Genomic DNA, 22,555 nt, shown 5'->3' on the forward strand with positions numbered 1-22,555 from the left:
TTGTGATTTGGAGAGGCAAGGTGCTTTGAAGGGCTCAGGCAGCTGACGGCCATTTATATCCCCAGAGAAGAAAACCATAAAATGCACCAAGAGGTCAGAGAGCGGAAATGAATTTCCACCGGGAGATAACCATTTGCTTACTTGCCAGTAAGAAGATGAGCGCTGTCTTATTCTCAGCTTCCCATTTGATGCCCTCACTCCAGTCTCTCGCATGGATGCTTACAGGGTTTGTGCTTTCAGAAGAACTTCTGAACATCCATCAGTAGAACATCCTTACCCTTTAAGGCCATTGGTGGACTGGGCCTGGCATACCTGAGGGACTGCCTCTCTGACTACGTCCCCTGAAGAGTGCTTCATTCTGCAAATACCACCTGGCTGGTGGCCCTGCCCCAAAGAAGTATGTCTGGCCTCAAGCAGTGGCAGGAGATTTTCAGTCCAAGCCCCCGCCTGGTAGAATGAACTCCTGGAAGAGATCCAGACCCTGACAGAGCTGGTTCCGTTCCTCAGGGCCTGCAAGACAGAGCTCTTCCACCAAAAGCTCTTCCAAGCTTTTTGCTGTGGCCAGTGAGTCTATGCCCCCCCCCCAATGAAAACACCCCAAACAGGAAGAAGATCTATAGACAGCAAAAAAATGTTAATGTAAATACAGTTTTAAGTGATTTTTATACATGCTATTAATCAAATCTTAATTTAATTAATGCTAATTAATTTATTGTATTGATTGCGATTGCTGTACACAGCTTGCTGGACGGGTGGTACATAAACCAAGTAAATAAATTATTGAAAACTTCTCTGGTCCAGCTCTGGTGCTGCGGCAACAGTAGCGATGCACCAGTGTACAGGTTTAAGACTGAACCATTAGTCTCCTCTGTCTTCCTTGTTGACATCTAAAAAACTGTTCCAGTAAGATTTCAATTGCTCCTGCTTCCCTCTGGTTGGCATCCAGGTTGCTTTCCATAGTGAAAAAAATGAGACAGAAAATCACAATTCACTTGTGATTACTAAGGGAATATGGAGGACACTGCTTTTGAAGTGGACACCCTTTACAATCTAATTTTCCTCAAGAAGACTGAAGTGGCAACTCTGTATTCTGGAACACTTTAATACTAGCTCCCCGAGGACTATTAGCTGTAACTTCTAGCACTAATGAAAACACTGTGACGTAGGTAAGATATCAGCCAGATACTGAGGAAGCAAAGTCGCATATTTTATGGCTGTTAACAGTCTCAGAGGACCCAGATGAGGTGAGTGGTGAGACAGAAATGTAAAACTAAATAAACTTTCAGGGATAATTTTGGCTATAAAAATCTAGTTCAACTGCAGTATCCACTTTGGGGCAACTAAAACAACTGGATGGTGAATCTCTTCCTGTGCTATACCATATCAGGATACAAAGTAAATAAATGGAATTCACATATATGAAGCCTTGTTCACTACATATGCAAGGGATTGTCAGAAATCTATCTATCTGTCTGTACACAAACATAAAATAATTACATTTGGATATTTTATTTGGATATATGGCTGACAAAGCAAATACATTCCCAAAGAGCTTTTATGCACAGAGAGTTTTTGTAGCTATGTAGGGAGTTCTTCAAACAGGCAGCTGCTCTTCCCTCCAGTAAATATCTACAATTCTGCAACCTAGAATCACAGAATAATAGAATCATAGAATAATAGAGTTGGAAGGGACCTCATGGGTCATCTAGTCCAACCCCCTGCACTATACAGGATACTCACAACCCTATCGCTAATCCACTGTAACCTGCCACCCTCTTGAGCCTTCACAGAATCAGCCTTTTCATCAGATGGCTATCTAGCCTCTGTTTAAACATTATTAATTTGTTCCATAGAGGAAGAGCCATGTCTCAGTGGCAGAGCATCTGCTTGACATGCATAAGGTCCTGGGTTCAAACCCCAGCATCTCAACAGGCTGTAGGCAAAGTGAAAGGCCACAGCTGGAGATCCTGGAGAGCAGCTGCCTGTCTGAGTAGACAATGCTGGCCTAGATGGACTGGTGAGTCAGTATAAAGCAGCTTCATGTGGTCATGTGTTAAAGGTAAAGGTATCCCCTGTGCAAGCACCGGGTCATGTCTGACCCTTGGGGTGACGCCCTCTAGCGTTTTCATGGCAGACTCAATACGGGGTGGTTTGCCTTCCCCAGTCATTACCATTTACCCCCCAGCAAGCTGGGTACACATTTTACCGACCTCGGAAGGATGGAAGGCTGAGTCAACCATGAGGCTGCTGCTGGGACTGAACTCCCAGCCTCATGGGCAGACAGCTTCAAACTGCATGTCTGCTGCCTTACCACTCTGCTTCACAAGAGGCTCTAGGTCATGTGTTATAGAAGTGTAAATAATTGGTAAAAGTGGGGTACGATGAATCCAGAGAGATTCCTGTACAGGCCTCTATTTGCCTGATTCCCACTCCTCCTGCCTATTTCTCTGCTTTCTCCCACTTTCAGTTGTCCGTTGAGTCATACAGTACAACAGAACAGAAGGTGACGAAGCAGCATGTGGACCGATCGCCCCACCTTTTGTGGGCTACCTGCTGTCATTCAGTCTTGTGGCATAGCTGCCCTCTCTTGGGCCGGATGGAGGTAGGACAGAATAGGATTTGGGCCAGCTCCATCTGCAGAAAACAGCAGGCGGTTGCAAGCCCCGTGCCAGAGCACTTGGCATCTGCCTTGCCGAATCCAAGTGGCTTTCTATCCTCGAGTCAGCGACAGGCATGCTTGGCTCAAGCCACTGACATGATTTACCTTCCAATTTTCAAGGAGCTTCCATCTGCCAAAAATATAAACATGCCCTAACTACACCCCACAACCTTTTCCTTCTGCTGAGCAGACTTATCCCAGCGCGGCACCGATACATCCAAGCCGTCAAAAGCAGCAAAAGAGGCTACGGCTCAGGGTGTGTAGGCTGGCTGATCCGCATGCCGATGTAATTTGTTCCAGGGTTTGAAAAAGAGAACGCGCAGAGAAATAAAGTGAATCGACAGCTTCTCCCCCTTTTTTTGTGTTAATGAATAAATGAAATGTGTCCCAAGAGGGTAATTAAGTGCTTAGAACCAAGCATGTGTCACCCAAATAATAATAATAAAAATGTATAAGTGAGATGGAGACAGAGAAAACACAGAGAAACAAATCAAGTGATTGCAATTAAGAGGGAAATATACATGTGTGATTACTGCAGGAGTCGGAAGTCCCCAGCAAGGGGAATCTGTTTAAGGATAAAGGCTCTTTCTCCCTGGGCGCTCCCATTACCAATCAAGGAATGATTACATTGATGACAGCAATCAAGAGCTAGAGAAATACCTATCCACATCCCAGGACTCGGAAATTAGGAACAATTCCGCTGGGAGAACAAAACAAGACGGCACTTGTGATTCCTTTTGCATGGGGTGCAGGGATGAACTATCACAGATTTCTGATCATTTTGGGGGCGGGGGGTGCTTTTCAGCAAAATGAACAAAATGAACAAAACCCCAAAATCCAAAAGTTAGCATCTGTGTGGTGTCACAAGCCAGCACTGCTTGTTACATTTTACTTTTTCTTTCTTTTTACACAGAAGTATTTTACACCCAGAGCTATTTCAAAAGGGCCTTATGTTAGCTGCAAAGTTAAACACTTGCTACTTTGGAATTGCAATATTTATAGTTGTACCAGAGAATGAGGTGGCTGGATGGAGTCACTGAAGCAGTAGGTGCAAATTTAAATGGACTCCGGGGAATGGTAGAGGACAGGAAGGCCTGGAGGATCATTGTCCATGGGGTCGCGATGGGTCGGACACTACTTCGCACATAACAACAACAACAATAGTTGTACTCTGCTATATTCAGTTTACCCTCTTTGTGTATCAACTTGGCAACATCCATTTGTTTTACTTATAGGATAAGGTGACCAGATTTTAACATTGGTAAAGCGGGACACCATTGACAAGGGGGGGAGGAGTCTTGATTTAAAATATGGTCTATATGAAGCAACAAAAGTTTCATAGAATGCAAAAATAGTATTGTAATATATTTTTTAAAAATTTCAACATTACAATTTGCCAGGTGCCCCCCGATGTCCCTCCAAAAGTGGGACAATCTGGTCACCTTATTATAGGATCTTAAACAATTAAAATAAAGTGCTATAAATATTGATAACCTTGATGCCCAACAATACTATTCTCCTTGCTTTGAAGAATCATTGGGACAAAAAGGGGGTGTGAACCTTCTCTCTTCCAGACAGAGTGGGATTAGTTTTCCCATTTCTCAGAAACTTGGTTGCTAATTCTAGGTTGGGAAAATCCTACATATTGAAGTCTGAAGCAGGGATGCCAACTTCCTGGTGTAGGCACAGGACCCTCGATATCAGGCCCTGAAGAGACATTTACTAATCCAAAGAGGAAAGTCTAGGTCATGTTGCCAGTGTCACCCAGGAAATAATGTCATCACACCAGCAACCTCCAGGAGACTCTCTGGTTGCTGGGCAAAAACTCTATGGTATAAGCTGTTTTTACTATAGAGTTTTTGCCCAAATACCATGTTGTCTCCTGAAAGTTGATTACTTGATGATGTCACTTCTTGTGTGATACCAGCAATGCAGATTTTCTTTTACTCCTGGTAACCCTCTCCTCCATCCTTCACTGGTAGCCAGGAGGAGCCTAGCATTCCTAGGCTTAAACCTATGCGGGGCAAGGTTAGAAGCTGGGAGGGACTATAACAGGGCATAATTCCAAAGAGATGCATTGTAATGCTGAGAGATCCCCAAGCCCTAATTGGAGATTTGCAACCCTAGTTAGTAGTCGGGGCTAGGCAGATGTTTTCACGTCACATCTAAATCTGGGTTTATTTAATAGGTAGAGGAGAAGCAGACATCAGGAACAGTGTCAGAGAATACTCAACACACACATAAATGTGGATTTCGCAGGTGAAAGTCTACAGTTGATATCATATAGCTACACTTGTAACAGAGCTACAGCTCACTGAAACTCCTGGGATAGATTCAAATGAGTAGCTATGTTGGTCTGAAGTAGCACAATAAACTGACCATCAGTAGGAACAGTTATTCCTACTGTTATGATGGTCAGTTCTTAGTCTGAGGAAGAGTGCTTGCACTCGAAAGCTCACACCTTGAATCAGTCTTTGTTGGTCTTAAAGGTGCTTCTGGACTCTGATTTTATTGTGAAAGTCCTGGCTGAGTGTAGGCTCAGAAACAAACCTGAGCTGGACCTTGTCCAGGAGGCAATTCCAGTTACAAAAGTGCGGCAGTCCGGCATTCGAAGAGTATATGAGATTACATGTCATAACAGAGGTAGTCATATTAGAGGATCAGCCACCTCTGTAAAAGGCATGCTCAACTCAAAAGCCTTGAATTCACTGTTTTAAAGACTGGTTAGCTCAGTAACATGTATCAGAGCCTGTCCTCGTAAGCCTCTTCTGTGTTGTACCAACAGGGATGAGTTAATTATGTATTCAGTTCAAACTGTCAGTCCCATTTACTTAGGTGGTTTAATTCATGCTGACAACACATGCCAAGCTCAACTTGGACCAGTTGTTCTGCATCCTGCTCTGAGAATTGCTTTCCAAGGCCTCACAGCCTGGCTGCATGCAAAACAGGCAAACAATGTAACCTCTGGCTACAATAAAGCACATGTTAACTCAAAAGCCATAGCTGCCACTGGTCAAGAAAGTCATGCAAACTGGCCCCACATGTGAAGATTTTTGTAACGTTGCAACTTTAAATAGAGTTACATCTTCTAAGCCCATTTCTAATACATCCTGTAATTAACTGATTTAATACAGTGACCCATAATTTTAAATGTCTTGAAGGAATGGGCAAATTCACTAAGGCAGACCTATCAACATCGTTTTGGTTTTTCTTTTTGTCTTCAAGTTTGCAGCTGACTTATGGCAACCCCAAAGGATTTTCAAGGGAAAAGATCTTCAGAGGGGGTTGCCCATAATGACTTTGGCATTCCTGAATGGTTTCCCATCTAAATACTGATCAAGGCCCACCCTGCTTAGCTTCTGACATCTGACAAGATTGAACTGGCTATCCAGGACAAGGCTTCAACAGCTATTAGCCATGATAATGAAATGGAACCTCCACATTCAGAGACAGTATATTTTCAAATGCTAGATACTGGAGATAAGCAATGCCTTCCTATTTGGTTCAAACAAGGCAGGTTTCATTAGCCTTTTTAACTAGCAGTAGTTCAGAAAAGGAATTATTAATGTTCTTGAATGCTTGCCTCTGGGCTCAACACCCTGTAAACTTCCCAGGCAAAGTGCACAAAGCATTTGCGTTTTTGAGACGATGACTACAGCTATGAGCTATGAGATACCCACATTCCCTCTATGAATCAGACACAGAGGGGGAAGTGTAAAACAACACCTACAGATTTTGTTCCCAACCATAATGGCATCTAGAAGAAGCAAAGGAGTCCAAAGCAAGTTAGTAGAGATCAAACCCCTCACTCCCCCTAGTTCATAGAATCATAGAATCATAGAGTTGGAAGGGGCCATACAGGCCATCTAGTCCAACCCCCTGCTCAACGCAGGGTCAGCCCAAAGCATCCTAAAGCATCCAAGAAAAGTGTGTATCCAACCTTTGCTTGAAGACTGCCAGTGAGGGGGAGCTCACCACCTCCTTAGGCAGCCTATTCCACTGCTGAACTAGTTGTTCTCACCATGTATTTTGCATTCTCTCCCCTTCCTAGTTTCACCCATGACACCATTCAATATTCTTCTGAACAACCCATGTAAAAACTGGATCTGTTCTATGACTGGGAGGCAAGATCAGATTCACTCCACTCTTCTGTTTTAGCAAAGCTATCCTAATTGGTAGTGTTGTCAAATATTGAAACCCAGTTGAAGGAATGAGATAAGAACATTCCCTTCCCTTCACGAAGAAGGAGCTTTGAGGGGCTAAGCAAGCTGATTCTGACTGCTGTAAGATGGCTTCATTTTTTTTTTTAATTATGAGAATTAGATAGCCATGTCAGATCTATGAGGAAGGATCTTATGCGGAAGCCATAGAGAAAATCTGAGGAGGGGACAGGAGCATCATATCATGGACCAGGAGAGTGCTTTTGTGCAGAGCTAGATGGTAGCATGAACCAAGCAAATCAAGAAGCAGGATTCACACCACATTATAAAGTATTTCCTACATGAAGAGGTGTTTGTGTGGTTAATAAGGTTTGCTATTTGAGAAGGAAGAAATGCTTTTTTCTTCTGTGCTCTCTCTTTCTCTTTCTCTGTCTGTTGCAAAAGCACACTGAAAGTAGGTTGGCCAATGTGTGTGGAATTGGGGGGGGGGGGAAGAGAATGATGATAAACCAGGCTTGTTCTCATTACAAAGTCCAATTTGTTTGTGACACTAGAACACAGAGGTTGAATCCCAGGGTCAGTTTCCACTGAAAATGGGTAGGAGGATTTTCAACAATTCCATCTCTGGCTATAAACTACCCTTTCACCCCCCTGCTGTCCCTGAGTGTTTCCCATCCCCCAGGAGTAGAATGCTCGGGACATTCGTGGTCTGCAGTGAGAGGAGGAACCAGCATATTCCTTGCTGTCCTGCAGGCAGAAATGAGCTACCTACTTTAAAAGGACCTTTGGATATAGCCCTTAATCATTAAAGAGCCAAGAAAACCTACTGTTTTTACTACCTGGAGAGACTGCACTTTTGAGGGCCGCATATTTTAAAATCAGGACAAACTGGGAAAACATGTAGAGGGCAACGTCAGCAGTGATAAAGGGCTTGGAAGGTGTGAGGTATGATAAAAGGTTGAAGGCACGGGAAGATATTTTGAATCTCTTAAAAGATGAAAAGAAACAGAACAAAAGCGTTGTACCTGGGACCCTTGAGAAATGTTTAAGAAACAATGCAATCCATTTGTAGAACAGTAAATTCAGGGAGCTCTTACGTGGATGACCCAGGGTAGACCAATCTCACTGGATCTTAAAAGTTAATACCTGGATGGGGAACCATTAAAGAAGACCAGGGTTGCTCTGCAGAGGCAGGCAATAGCAAGTCACCTCTAAACATCTTTTGCCTTGAAAACCCTCTGGGTTTGCCATAAGTTAGCTGTGACTTGATGGGACTTTCTACCACCGCATATTCAGGGGGAAGGTCTGTGGGGGAAACTCTCCAAAGAAAGTTTGGAAAGTGGAATCAGATGCATGAGAAAGTTATGGAATCTTTCTCTGGAGGTGTTAGAAGAGAAATCTCTATGGACTTCAGACAGGAGTGGAAGGCTCCTCTGATACAAAACACATTTACTGAAATGGGTGTTGGAGTAATTGAGGAATTAACTTGCAGAAGTACCACTGAAATGAATGGGAGATGCTGAAGTGTTAGGGCTTTCACAATGAAGCTTGCTAAAAGGATTGTGCCTCCTGTTCTTACTATTATTCTGATTGTGCAAGTCTGATACATGGAATGCATCGCTGCAGAGTTCTTTTGAAGAGGAAAGAAAGAAAGGAAACCCAGTCCATCCTGTGTATTAATAAAATACATTTATCTTTTTAAAAGGAATATCTTGCTCCTACAAAATAACATCTCTATGGCACTGAAACTGATTCAAAGTAATACTTTCAACGAAGGCCAGCTATGGTTATTTCCCCTCAATACGATAATTTTTTGGGGGGGAGGGGAAATGCTATTGGATGTTCCAGCTGATGAAAAGTCTATATTCTGCAAGCGCCACCATTTTAAAATAGTTTCTCCAAAGAGCAATATCAGTATAACGAGCAGTCAAGGTGGAATTCTGATAAGGAGATTTCCCCTCATAACTCAGTAAATGTTATATGGTTCAGTCCTTTAAATCCCCCTTTCTCACCACTCCTTCAATAATCCTTAAAGAGTATGTGTGAATTATGCTTGTCTGTCAGCATCTGACCTGAAAAGCCTATTGATTCATAAAAGTGCAAGAGTCCTGCATGGACCTCACAGGCTTGATATAATACATTTTGCTGTGGAGATTTTATAGGTGATTCCTGAGACGTTGTTCTTCATTGCAGGAATTACTGTATTGATCTTAGGGAAACGAGGCAAGCCATGATGTTTATAACTTTGAAGCTACTTTAAGTCAGAGGCACTGGAGCTTTTGTTAGCCCAAGTTTTTAATTACATACACCATCTATCAACTAACACCCATCATACATAGAAATAGTAATATTCACTCAGTGACTGCGACTCTCTGCCTGTGACTCTCTGGAATACCCTCAGCAGCTCTTCAGAGCACTGTAACCCAATGTAGCACCTGTCCCATATTCCAGTGAAGTGATCAAGGCTTGCAGTTGGCAGGTGGGTTCCCATCTTGAAACTGCAGGCATTGAAAGGATTGAAGGATGGGTAAACAGGGAGTGTCCCTGAGCTGTAGGCCTCATGCCAGAGATGGAAGCAAAAGGCCCACCTTCTCAAATAACCCCTTGCCCTTCTCTTCTCTGCAGCTTCTGTGCCCCACCCTCCCAGCATCCACCAGCAGGAGAAAAGCTGGCTACAGAGAATAGAGAGTTTAAAAAAATCACTACTGCCACAACCACAGCAGCCATCTGGAAAACAGCAAGCAGGCCACAGAGGGGTGGTAGTGGCGGCATTTTGGCTATCTCACACTCTCACTTGAGTTGCTGCCCTTTCCCTTCTTCCAGATATACAAGGGCTGGCTAAGGTTCAAAGGGAGAGACAAGTCGACATTCATGGAGGTATTCTGGTAACAGAACACAGTTAATTTCCTTAGATATCTACTTTATGTATATCTTTAGCAGTATAGTACAAAGGGCCTGTGGCTCCTTACGTAGGTGGTATTGGCCAACCTGGCTCTCTGTGAACCATGGAGTAAGAACCACTGCCATATCACATAGCTTCCACCTCTGGTCTCTTTCAGAATCGTAGGCTGTTTTTCACATTAGTGAATTTGGAGCCTTCTTCATACTGGGATTTCAGCAGAGTCAGGATCTAAGGCAGGCTTTCTCAAGCAGGGTTTTGGGAAACCCTGGGGTTTCTTGATGGCACTGGAAGAGTTTCCGAAAGGGGTGGGAGTTAATTTTTTATATATTTTTAAAATTTGTTAAACATTTATTGGGTGATGTGACCTGCCCCCCCCCCCCAATTCACCAATGATGGACCTAGAGGGCGTGGGAAGGGGAAGGGCTTTGAGTGGACGTGTACACAACTATGCTTCCCAACCATATTCTACATCATCACACCACTTCTGGGATTTCTCAAAGCCTGAAGAATGTTTCAGGGGTTTCTCAATGGTAAAAATGTTGAGAAAGGCTGGTATAGGTAATATCACCATTACCCATATTGTAACAATGTTGATAATGTCCTCCAACATCTCTTTGTACCTGATTGTGCAGCTCTGGTTGAGGGCAGGCACATGGTACCTCCTCCTCTGATACAAAACACAACCCTTACACTCCACCAGTAACTCACCACAACTGCTTGATATTTCTGCAAGCACTGGCTGTTGAGTCCATCCTCAGATGCCACCAACGTATACAAAACTAAGGGTTGGATTTTTGTTTTGTTTTTGCATGCTCAAGCAATTTACCCCAAAGGTTAAGAGGTATGCAAGTAGTTGAAGCTCCTACATGACAGCTATTGCACCCAGCACCTGTGCACAGCAGCAACCAGCTGGCCACAGGCAGAGGGATCCTCGTAATGCCATAGCAAATTAAAGTAGTAATCACAAGCCTAATGCCTGAATGGGCTTTTATCAGTAATGTATGTTGACAATTCCATAAACACTGCTGCTGTGATTATAATTTAATGTGCCTCCCACAATCACATGCATAGAGAAGATCCATTCATTCCTAGGAATTAGGTTTTGGGGGGTCCCCCCCCCCAATTATCTGCAGTGAGCAACAGTGAAAAGGTACACCTGAGACCAAACCTCTCTATTGGACATGGATCCTTGCAAACAGAGTAAATATAGATACTAAGAAGCAGCTGTACTGCATTACTGAACAAGGAAGCCTATCCTCCACATGGATATATATAAGGCATTGCAGTGTATTTCCTTGCGGGATGTGAAGACTACGCCTTCACTCATTAAAGGCAAAGCTTCCAATTATAATGTATTACCAGACAAACAATTTTGTCACTTCTCTCTAGAAAACCTTGTTGCATTCATATTGTGCTAAGTGGGAACAAGTCAGCCATAGAATATGGAACAGACAAATACCTTGTTTGCATAATTATAACCATTTCCTGGAACCAGAGACCATCACAGCAATCATCCCAGCATCTCAAAGCAAGCCACAGAAATGCTAAAAGCCATCAGTTCCGCATGCCTCCTTTTCTCTGTGTTAGTCCTAGTTCGGGGATACATTAAAGAATGGTATTTTCCCCATTAGCCACACACGGTTATGCAGAAGTCAGCGGCAAGAGACTCACCATAAGAATGATCATCCAGCAACTGGGTTTCTCCCCATGAACAATCCTGCTTTTAACGAGAACCCCGCAATTTCTGAACATCCATCCGTTTTCCACGTAGAGACCTGGTTAGGTGAATGAGGAGGATAGTGGTGGTTGGAAACGCAAGGACAAGCTGAACAGTTTATTCAGTCTGCAAATAGAAAGAAAAAACAGAATTAGAACAGCACTCAAATAGAAGTACTCCAGATCTTCTGGAGACGTTCTCCCCCCTGCCCCATTCAGGGAAAATAATGACTGGGGGGGGGGGAAGGGAGATGCAGAAACAACAGGAAGCCTCTCCTCTCAGTTCCTGTCTAATTTGTCCTCCCTCTCCCAGGCCAAGGCTACTTTTAATTTTCTTTTTAAATGCAGGGTCATGTATTTCTCATATCTAGTTTTGCCCTAAGGCAAAGCCTTAGGCCAGGGGTAGTGAAACTGCGGCCCTCTAGATGTCCATGGACTACAATTCCCATGAGCCCCTGCCAGCCGGGACTCATGGGAATTGTGGTCCATGTACATCTGGAGGGTTGCAGTTCGACTACCCCTGCCTTAGTCAGTCTGTCCCATCAATGTTTGGTAAAAAATGCCATCAAGTTAGAGCTGATTTATGGAGACCCCATGTTTTTTTTCAAGGCAAGGGATGAACAGAGATGGTTTGGCATTGCCTGGCTCTGTGTAGTAGCCCTGGACTTCCTCAGTGGGCTCCCATCCAAGTATTAATCAGGGCCAGGCCTGCTTAGTTTCCAGAATCTGATGAACTCGATAGTCTGGCCCATCCAGGTTAAGGCTATCCACCTTGACATCCTGGTTTTCTCCTTGGAGTTTTTGTTAAATATAACATTTTCCGCTATGAATTCACAAGCTTTGATGCTCTTTGGCCCACTGGCTTCCTGCTAAACATTCAGCTATATATGCCTCTGAAACAAGCTGACAGGTTGGGGAAGTTTAGAGTTGAGCACTGATAGAATTTCATGGGGATCAGTTTGGGGCAGGTTCTGAACCTGAGGCTGGAGACAAACCATTGATTCATGTGGGTGGAGAGTGACATGATAGAGGCATCATCCACAGCATACATACTGGCTTCTGTTGTTTTGGGTGGCAGTCACTGGGCATGCAGGACTAAATAGTAAACAGCGTTGTCCCAGATTAGCTTGATCAGCCTCTTCTGATCCAGCATCTGGTCCAGTCTAGGTTATATTAAGGCCTGACCCTAATGAAAGTAGCTTCTCCTAAAAGAGTGTGTCACACCCTGTTGCTATGGCCAGGCTCCCACATGAGGCTGCCTTACAGTTAGTCAGCATCTGGGACCAATCAAGGTCAATACTGTCTGTTCTCTTTGACTGGCAATGCAGCTCCAGAACCTCAAGTCAAGGACTTTTACTACTGAATTTTTTAAACTGGGGATGCCAGGGATCAAACCTGGGATCTTCTGCAGGCACAGAAGATGGTCTCCTGCTGAGCAACAGCTCCCCACCCCCATCCAAGCAGTGTGTCTGGGTAGGAGAAAAGGATTGAGTCAGCAGAATGTCAGCAATGAACACTGGAGAAAGAGACAGGTCCAAGGAAGTTACACTTCTCAAGGTAACAAAGGCTATATGCACAGTCCTGATGGACACTGTGATTTTGCAGAAATGTGGGGAGAAATATCATTTGGTGCTGGTTGTAGAAATCACTTTCCTTTGAATCCCAGCTTTCATTTTTTAAAAAGGAAATCACGTTCTTAAGCTTGAAAATGTCCAGGAGGAATCAGCAAGATCTCCAGTGGTGAAGAAGCATAGCACCAGTGATTTTGGAGCTCCTTGCTCTTATCACAGGTATCTAAACATACACGAAATCATCCCAGGGATGCATGTATGCCTAATGTACATACTTGGCAGAAGTTGCAATTTTCTTTTCTTAATGGAGAATTTTGATTGGGGTTTTCTTTTGACATGCCGTGGGGCATTTTGGCTGCAATGAGAACCCAAGTGTTCTGGCTTTTTAAATGGCCATAGCCTTTATTCAACATTTAACAAGGTTGCCACCAATGAGAAGAGAGCCTGACCTGCCAGTCAGCTGACTGGTTCCCTCAACCCCAGACCCTGAGAGGCGCCCTTGAGTCTTACCTGTTTCCAGCCAGGAACTCGGATCTCCTTGCCTCTTGGAATCCTGCCCTACCAGGGAAAGGACCTTTCTGTGGAGAAGCCAAAGGGCACCAACCTCAGTTGACTACCTTCTGGCCCCCTGGCAATGGGTCTGTTTAAGCCTACCCAGCTGGGTGGTTTCCTTTTGCTGTGCCACCTCTCAGGAGGTCCTAAACTCCCAGGGACTCCTGTATGCAAACAGGGCCCCTGCCATCAGGCTCTCTCTCATGGCACCCCCCCTCCCACCACACACACACACACACACACAGGGGTGACAATAAATTCAACACATAACCCGAACAACCATCAGAAAATAGGGTGGGAATGAGGCTGTCTGCCGGAGAGCCAGGGACAAAGAGGCAGAGGCCAAGCATGGGGTGTCTTATACAGGTGTGCTCAGGCCCCACCCCCTCATCCAGCTGCAGCAGCGTGCTGCTGATTGGCCCGTGCTCATGCCAGCAGGTGCACACCGTGCCTCCCCCAGCTGCCCCTGCACCGTGTCAACATGCTGCCTTGGTAAGTCTCAGACACACTATTTTTTTTTAGCTTGAGTCTTAACTGTAGTCCTTCAAAATGGTTCAAAATCATTTGAGAACTGCTGGGCTAAGCTACAATGAGCTCCATTACAGAGCAGAAGCTGGGCTTGTGGTAGATTTTAAAGAACAGGGTGGAGACCATTCCAAGCTTCTTTGCAGTTTCTGAACATAACATTATTCCAAGCATGACGGGATTGTTGGGAATTCAGGAATAAGTCTCGTTACTTCCTGAGCTAGTCTTTAAATAAAGAAGGGGGAGAAAACAAGAAAAGCCTCCCCGGTTTAGCTTTATTTGCTTTTAATCATCATGCGCTTGAATGTTCAGCCCTAGCCTCCCTATCACTCTGTGAATAAGGCCTGTACAACTTGTGTAAGTAATTTGTAAAGCAAGAGACAGCTGAATTAGAAAGGTGAAGCCCAAGAAGCAGATGAAAAGAAAATTGTTCTTGATGGATGGGAAAGCACAAAATGTGTCTTTTCCCCCGTTGGGCAGAGAGGGAAGAGTGAAAAAGAGAGAAAAGCTCTTCTATAGAGATAATTCAAGGACAGCTGAGATCAAATGCAAGTAAAATCAACGAAAGGGAATGAAAGCAAAGAAGAGAGTCAGACTTGGTTGGACAAAGCAGCATATCAAGGACACATGGAATAAACTAAAGGCAGACAGGAAGAAAAGAGCCAATTAGCAATGCTCTAAACTGACTCCATCCCTCCGAAAAGAAATCACAAAGGGTGATCCTGCACAAAGCTACATATTTGTATCCACAAACCTCTAAAAAATTATTTTGCAAGAAATGTATTTTCCTGATAGCACTCAAATGAGCTACCTTCTATTACGTATGCCATATTTCCTCTAATAATGAGTTCTGTATTCACCCAAAGCATGCATATTCCATTCTCAATGGACATTGAACCAATAATTTCACTGATAGAGGCTGGCCCGGTGACTACCTTGGTACATCACAAATGAAATACAATAGAACTTTTTTTGGAAGGATAATTGTTTTTTATCCCTCACTTTCCATTGCCCAAAGAAATCTCAAAGCAGCTTACAATTACCTTCCCTTTCCTCTCCCCACAACAGACACGCTGTGAAGTAGGTGAGGCTGAGACAGCTCAGAGATAGACTGTTCTGTGTGAAAAGCTAACAGGGTGGTGATTAGCTCAAGGTCACCCAGCTGGCTGTATGTGGAGGAGGAATGGGGAATCAAACTGAGCTCACCAGATTAGAAGCTTGCACTCTTAACCACTACACTAAGATGGTTTTCTCTGAGATATCTCCTGACCCCACCAGCAGAGTGGCAACACTTGCCAAATTAAGACCTATATATATTTTTCAGGCATTTTCTGTTATTTATGAAAACATCTATATCCTGGCCTTTCCATAGCTAAAGATCGCTTATAAATACAGTGTGAGTGTGTAAAGTGCAGTCTAGTGACAGCTGACCTATGGTTGACCCCATTGGGTTTTCGGGGCTGAAGGCTAACAGAGGTGGTTTGCCATTATCTGTCTCTTTGTAGTGATCCTGGTTCTCCTTGGTGATCACCCATCCAAATGCTGACCAAGGCTGACACTGCTTTGCTTCTAAAATCTGATGAGATTAGCCTAGCCTGGGTCATCCAGACCTGAGCACAAATGGCATGCATAATTAAAAACACCCAAGGAGCAGTAAAATCCTAATTCGTTCCTAATTACACAGCTGCAACTGGTTACTTCATGGCATGATCTGGCAAATAAAAGTTCTCCTGCAAGCCACTCTGCCAATGAGGGCCAAGCAGGTCAAATTGCGTGCAGACAGCCAGGAAAACATCCTACCCTGGAAATGTTTACTTATGAGTAAGCCATGGCTCCTGCCCTGTGAATGTTTACTCATGAGTAAGCCATGGCCCTCAGCCAGGATAGTTTAGCCCCAATCAGGAGAGCCCTCAGCTCTGGTTGCTTAGACCCAATCAGGAGGTTGCTCTCAGCCAGGAAAGGCTAATAAGGAGTCAGCTCTCTGATTCCAACTTCCTGCCAATTTCAGTAGTTTGTTGGGTGGAAAAAGAGCTGGCCTCAAAACAATTTGGAGGACATGGAGCAAGCCACCTCCTGGCACAGCCTCTGCGTGCCTTCTGGAGGTGGGGCTGTTGATGGCCCAGAAACAGCCCCCTGCAGGCCTTCTAGGAAACAGGGCAACCAGGAAAAAGCCTCTGCCCTGGGAATGTTTACTCATGAGTGAATAGTATGGCAGTCAGGAAAAGCCTCTACACTGGTAATGTTATGAGTAGGTCATGGGCCTCAGACAGGAGTCTGCTCTCTGGCTCTAACTTGCTCCCAGTGGCAGACGTTTTCTGGGTTAAAGTAGAACTGCGCTGCTGCCAGTAAATTGCCCTGGCCTCTTGGCTTCTGTTGACTTGGAGGATGGATGGGGGAGGGGGGAGTGTGAGCTGCCTCCTGATGCAGACTCTGTGTGCCATCTGGAAGGGGGGCCCAGAGGTGCCCCCATGCCAGCCCTTTTGGACCCAGGACAGCCAGGAAAAGCCTCTGCCCTGGGAACATTTACTCATGAGTAAGTCATGTGAGGTGCACAATTTGCAATCTGAAAAGGGAGGAATGCTTTGGGGAAAGCCATCACAGGCAATTGCAGCACAGAAAATAATGCTGATGTGGGTGGGACTGGGAAGATGCAGACTTTCTCTTTCCATATGGAGACCACCTTGGTCTTGCTGCAGTCTTTCCAAGACCATCCCAACAAAGCAAATTTGAGACCAATGGCATGGAAGATGGGGGAAGTGTAGATAGGGCACAGAAGCACCATGAGGATATGTGGAAGGGGGAAGACACTGTTTCTCAGTAGCACCTTCCCAGTAGAAGGGTTGGTTTTTATACCCAGAGTGACTTATTATAGCCTTTCCTTCCACTCCCCACAATAGACACCTTGTGAGGTAGGTGAGGCTGAGAAAGCTCTCAGAGAAACTGCTCTGTGAGAATGGTTTCTAACAGAACTGTGACTAGCCCAAGTTCACACAGCATGTGGAGAAGCAGGGACTCACACATTAGGAGCCGCTGGTCTTAACCACTGCACCAAGCTGTACAAATTGCCATTGCCTTAAAGAGACGTTGTTGGAACACAGGTAGAAGAAGTTGTTACTGGAGGATGGTGTAAGTCTTTTTTTGACTTGCTCATTGATTGTTATGGGATTCTTTTCCTTTAAGTTTTGAGCTTCTGGCCAAGAGAAATCCAAGAAGGGAGACACTTAGGTATTTCCTACATGGATAGGTGATTGTGTGGTTCATAAGGTTTGCAATTTGAGGAGGAATTTTTTTGTCCTCTGTGTTCTCTGTTTGTGTGTGTTTCAGTAGAAGGGAGTACAACACAGGCCTCTGTCCCCATCCCAAACAGCCCTTTCCGCCAGGGGAACTAACCTCTGCAGTCTGGAGAGGAGCTTTCATTCTGGAGGCTGGCACCTCTGACCTGTGGTGGGGATGCTCACCTCCAGTTGGGACCTGGAAATCCCACTTCTGGGTTTCTCAAAGCCTGAAGAGTATTTCAGGGGTTTCTCAATGGTAAAAAAGTTGAGAAAAGCCAACATAGAGGCAGTAATTGAGAAACCCTCTGTAAGTTCTTTGCCAACCAATGTTTTCATGTTTGATTGTAACATACGGCTTTTTTTTAATTCACTTTGAAATTGAAGTGAACTGAAGAATGGACTAACTGAAAGGTTTTCAGTTCTTTAAGCAAATTTTGCTATCAATTAAATATTTTCATTAAAGGAAGAAACTCTGACAAGATCATAAATTATTATTGTTATTAGCAATTACTGCCATCCAGCATTTCTCTTTGTTTCCCACCTGAAACCTGGCATCCTTGCACCTCAATGGGATCCAAAGCCATGGCTTCTCTCTAGGTGGACTGATCTCTGTAGCCTGTAAATGACCTGCAAATCCCCAGGTCCCAACCTCATCCCATCCTGCAACCGCTCTGCCACAGAGTTCCCACCCCCTCCCAAGCAATCCCTTTCATCCCCAGTAGCCTGGAGGTTGGTGACCCTTGGGTTAGGGATGTTCCTTGAGGTTTGGAGGTGGGGCCTCAAGTGTCCAGGGGTGGACATGAGCTTTTGCCATGCAGCCAGCCCCCAGGAAGGCCACAGTGCAGATGTGCATCCTAGTGCCCATTGTATTCCTGGGTGCAATGGGATTTGCCTCTAGTAAACAAACAAATTTGGTTCTGCAGGCGTCTTTCTGTCATGTTCCCGTGCTCTGCGTGTGGCATGCTGTAAATTAATGCTGCTGCTCTTAGTAAGATGGCCAGACCAGATGACTTTGGGTCTTCTCTTATAGGGACCTTTTCCGGAGCCATCACTGAACACTTCTTGGAAACCACAGGCAGAAAGGGGATAAGAGGTGAGCATGTTCTGAAATACTTGGTGTTACACTGAAAGCAAGCTCATACATTAAAATACATTAAAATGTGTTAATTCATTTCCTAGGAATACGTGCCATGAGATATACAAAACACTGAGAAATAAAACATCAGTCATAATTACTGTACGGCCTGTGGACCTTCAGTTTGAATTTTTTCAATGACGTTTCAGGTCCACATGAATGAAGAGCCAGGGTGCAAGAGAACAGATCTCACCCGGAAGCATTTGACTAATGAAAACAGAAAACTTTGCATTGTTCCAAAGAACATGACTGGAAACAGAAACCAAGGAATTATGCACCAGAGCCTGGGCTTGCTTCCCCGTGCAGCAATGCATAGTCCAAGTGTTTATTCTGCAACCAGATGCTGATAATGGCTTCAGGTTTTTTCTACAGTGCCTGCCGTGGTGCCTACGCAGCAAGCCGGAGCGCTTGAATGTGCCCATTGCTGGATTGCGCTGATTAATAGCCACCACCGTTAGCAAGGTCAGGATCGAAGAAAGGGAATGGAACAGTGGTGAAATAAGCACAATGTAGACTGCTGCTAAAATAAAGAAAATGCACTTACAATTGTTTTAAAAAAGCAATAGGGTACAACCTACTGCCAAAAGCTTCCCAAATGGGTTCATGGGACCAGACTAATTCAATTTTGATGTAGTGGTTAAAAGCAGCGGCTTTTAATCTGGTGAGCTGGGTTTGATTCCTCCCTACTCCACATGTAGCCAACTGGGTGACTTTGGGCTAGTCATAATCATAATAGGGCTGTTCTCACAGAGCAGTTTCATCTCTCTCAGCCTCACCTACCTCACAGGGTGTCTGTTGTAGGGAGAGGAAGGGAAGGTTGATAGTAAGCTGCTTTGAGACTCCTTCGGGTAGTGAAAAGTAGGGTATAAAACCAATTTTCTTTCATTTGGTAGAAGAAGAAGAGTTGGTTCTTATATGCCGCTTTTCTCTACCCAAAGGAGGCTCAAAGCGACTTACAGTCACCTTCCCTTTCCTTTCCCCACAACGGACACCCTGTGAGGTAGGTGAGGCTGAGAGAGCCCTGTTATTACAGCTCGGTCAGAACAGCTTTATCAGTGATGTCACGAGCCCAAGGTCATCCAGCTGGCTGCATGTGGGGGAGTGCAGAATCAAACCCGGCAAGCCAGATTAGAAGTCCGCACTCCTAATCACTACCCCAAACTCGCATGGCCACCAAAGGTGGCATGGCATTCCTCAGTCTCTAAAGCAAAGCAGGGTCAGCTCTGGTTACTACTACTTAGATGGGAGACCTCCAAGGAAGAAAGGCCATGGCAAACATCCTCTGCTTCTCACTTGCCTTGAAAGCCCCTTGCAGCGGTCCCCACAAGTCATACACACATACAAACACCATTTGACTGGGATATATAGGGCAGGTTGTAATACATATCTCAGCATTAAGTACTGGTTCCCATCTGCAGTCATGCTTCCAATGGGATTACGTGGCACACAAAATGGCCATTGGGAAAAAAACTTTTAAAGGACTAAAATAATCATGCAAAGGACACCTAAATCATGCTGTTCTTATTGAACCTTCAACCAGTCCTATGCCTGCCTCTACTGCTGTGTGTGTATCTAAGCAGAATGGAGACACCTGGCACTATTCCTGCTGTTATGAACAGAGGGAAGCCCCAGGCAGCTTGGTGTAGGGCACTTCGTCCTTTTCTTGCCAGCAGCAGAAGGTACAGGAGTTCTTTACAGGACCTTGATAACACTGCCAAAATTAGCTAATGAAAACTTCCCTCTGATAGGACAGCCGGATTTCAGGCTCTGAGGCTGGGCCTTCAGGGGTTATTTGCAGGGCCTCAGGTTGGAATTTCAGCCACACAACTACGCATGTGCTAACTGCTATACGTGCAAAATGGAAATGGGAGGCAGTAATCTGGTGCTAACAGTCCCAGCACATTTTAATTTATTTTTTTAATTTACAGTTGTACTTATTTTCCACCCCATTTCCTGAGACTTGGAGCGGATTACATCATAATAAAATACATATTTAAAATAATATCTGGATAAAATATGGGAAAGTCCTAATTTAAATACAATTAAATGTAGATAAAATCTAAAACACTGTTCCAACATCAATTGTCCAGATCTTATACTTACTGGAAAAGGAGGAGAGAGGTGGGAAGACATATAAATTGAGGCTATGGCAGGGAGGCTGGCATAATTCTGAAGTTCTTTGGGGCCTCAGTCATAGGCCTGGCGGAACCACTCAAGGCCCACAGGTCTCTGATGTCATTTGGAAGAGTGTTCCACCAGGCCAGAACCAGGGCCAATTTAATCTCTTTAGGGCTGGGGATCTGGAGGAAATTTGGCTCAATTAGAACTCCTTGAGAGATGTACAGGAAGAGGCGATCCCACAGGTATGATGGTACCAGACTGTTTGGGACTATAAAGGTAATGATCAAAACCCTGAATCTGATTCAATCTCCCATTTGGAGCCAGTGCATCTGGGAGAGCAGATGTCCTACATGTGCCCTCCACACATGCAGCTGCATTCTGGACCAGTTGGGGTTTCAAAAACAGCTTCAAGGGTAGCCCTGCATACAGCGAATTGCAGTAATCCTGTTGGGAGGTGATGGTTGTATGGACCACATTTTACATTTAGTACATAGTAGATCTCCATATTTTTGAAAAATATAATTCGTAACTAGTCCGTCTTTTCAGAGCCACATGATTGTGACTCCACACAAACATACGCAAGTACCATATTACCATCTTCCTAGTTGTGTGTGCAAATACCACAAGTAGTAGCCAGCCAGTGTGACATCACTAAGGCCCACCCCTTGGCTCTTTGGGATTTCCTGAGACCTTTTGAACCCAGCCTCATTTGCCATTGTAGCATGCATATTTTAGCAGATTTGACTGTGGATAGAAACTTGAGGAAGCCCGGAAGTGTTTAGAAAGAATTTCCATTTCAGATTTGAAGGCATAGATCCTATATGATAACTATGGTTGCCAACCTCCAAGTAGTGGCTTGAGGTCTCCTGAGAGTACAACTAACCTCTGAGCGACATAATTGAGTTAACCGGGAGAAAATGGCCACTTTGGGAGGTGAACTGTGCGCTACAATACCCACTAAAATCTCTCCCCTTCCCAGTGCCCCCTCCTAATCTCCATGTATTTCCCAACACAGAGCTGGCTTTCTCAACCAGGGTTTTATGAAGCCCAGGAAATACTTTACAGCCCGGGAAGGGTTTTTTGAATGGGTGGGAGTTAATACATTTATATATTTTTTAAACATTTATTAGGTAATATGACTGTATATGGTCATGCAGACCTCCCCCCTCCCAAAATGGTCAATGATGGGCCTGTAGGGGGTGGGAAGGGGAGGGCTCCAAGATGGGCAGGCAAACAGCTATGTTTCCCAATCAATTGCACCATTTGAGGGGGGGGGGTCTCAAAGCCTGAAGAATGTTTCTGGGGTTTCTCAATGGTCAAGAAGTTGAGAAAGGCTGGCCTAGACTGCCAACCTGAGATTGAAAAAGAGCTGTTTTTTGGACCTCACTTTTTGCTACCCAAAAGAGAATCAAAGAGGCTTACAGTTGTGTTCCCTTCTTCTCCCCACAACAGGTACCCTGTAAGGTAGATGGGGTTGAGGGAGCTCTGAGAGAACTGTGACTGACCTAAAGTTAGCCAGCTGGCTATCTGTGGAGAAGTCAGGAATCAAACTGGGTTGTCCAGCCAGTTTGAGGTCACCACTCTTACCCTCTACACCACAGGCTCTCCAGATGTCCATGAACTAGTTACTACTATACCAAGCTGACTTGGTCATATATCATTGAAATTTAAAGACAGGACATTCTTCTCTAGCTCTGTGTGAATTTTCTTCACTTTCTGTTATGAGCTTCTTTCATTTTACTGGGCCCACACTTCTCCAAAACAGAGTAATTAAGATAAATGATCAAAGCCCTAAGCAAACATTGACAAGCAGATGTGCTCAGTTAGCATGAAGTGAAGGGGTGGTACAAATAGGTTTAAAATTCAAAGTGCTAAGAAACTGCTAAAAGGAACAGAATCCATTAAAAAGCAAAGGCGCCTTAAAAACTAACACCTGTAT

At 44.5% G+C, this 22,555-nt stretch overlaps 1 protein-coding gene and 1 long non-coding RNA gene across 5 annotated transcripts in view; one reads left to right on the forward strand and one right to left on the reverse strand.

Annotated features, from left to right (window-relative positions):
* The window catches only part of DLGAP4 (DLG associated protein 4), a 360,647-nt gene that overhangs the window by 268,035 nt on the left and 70,057 nt on the right, over positions 1–22,555 (reverse strand). For 3 of the 4 annotated variants that reach the window (XM_077335345.1, XM_077335344.1, XM_077335347.1), the window contains exon 2: positions 11,393–11,564. The gene's annotated coding sequence lies outside the window, so the exon portion shown is untranslated. Of the gene's footprint in view, positions 1–11,392; positions 11,565–13,518; positions 13,649–22,555 lie in introns of those variants that run through there. The other variant, XM_077335346.1, reaches the window with a different exon arrangement.
* LOC143836863 (uncharacterized) lies at positions 13,915–18,817 on the forward strand. Its single transcript, XR_013230794.1, has 3 exons — positions 13,915–14,052; positions 18,391–18,453; positions 18,645–18,817. It is a non-coding gene; the product is annotated as an uncharacterized LOC143836863 (long non-coding RNA).

This window comes from Paroedura picta, chromosome 4 (genome assembly GCF_049243985.1).
Source record: "Paroedura picta isolate Pp20150507F chromosome 4, Ppicta_v3.0, whole genome shotgun sequence".
NCBI classification, from domain to species: Eukaryota; Metazoa; Chordata; class Lepidosauria; order Squamata; family Gekkonidae; genus Paroedura; species Paroedura picta.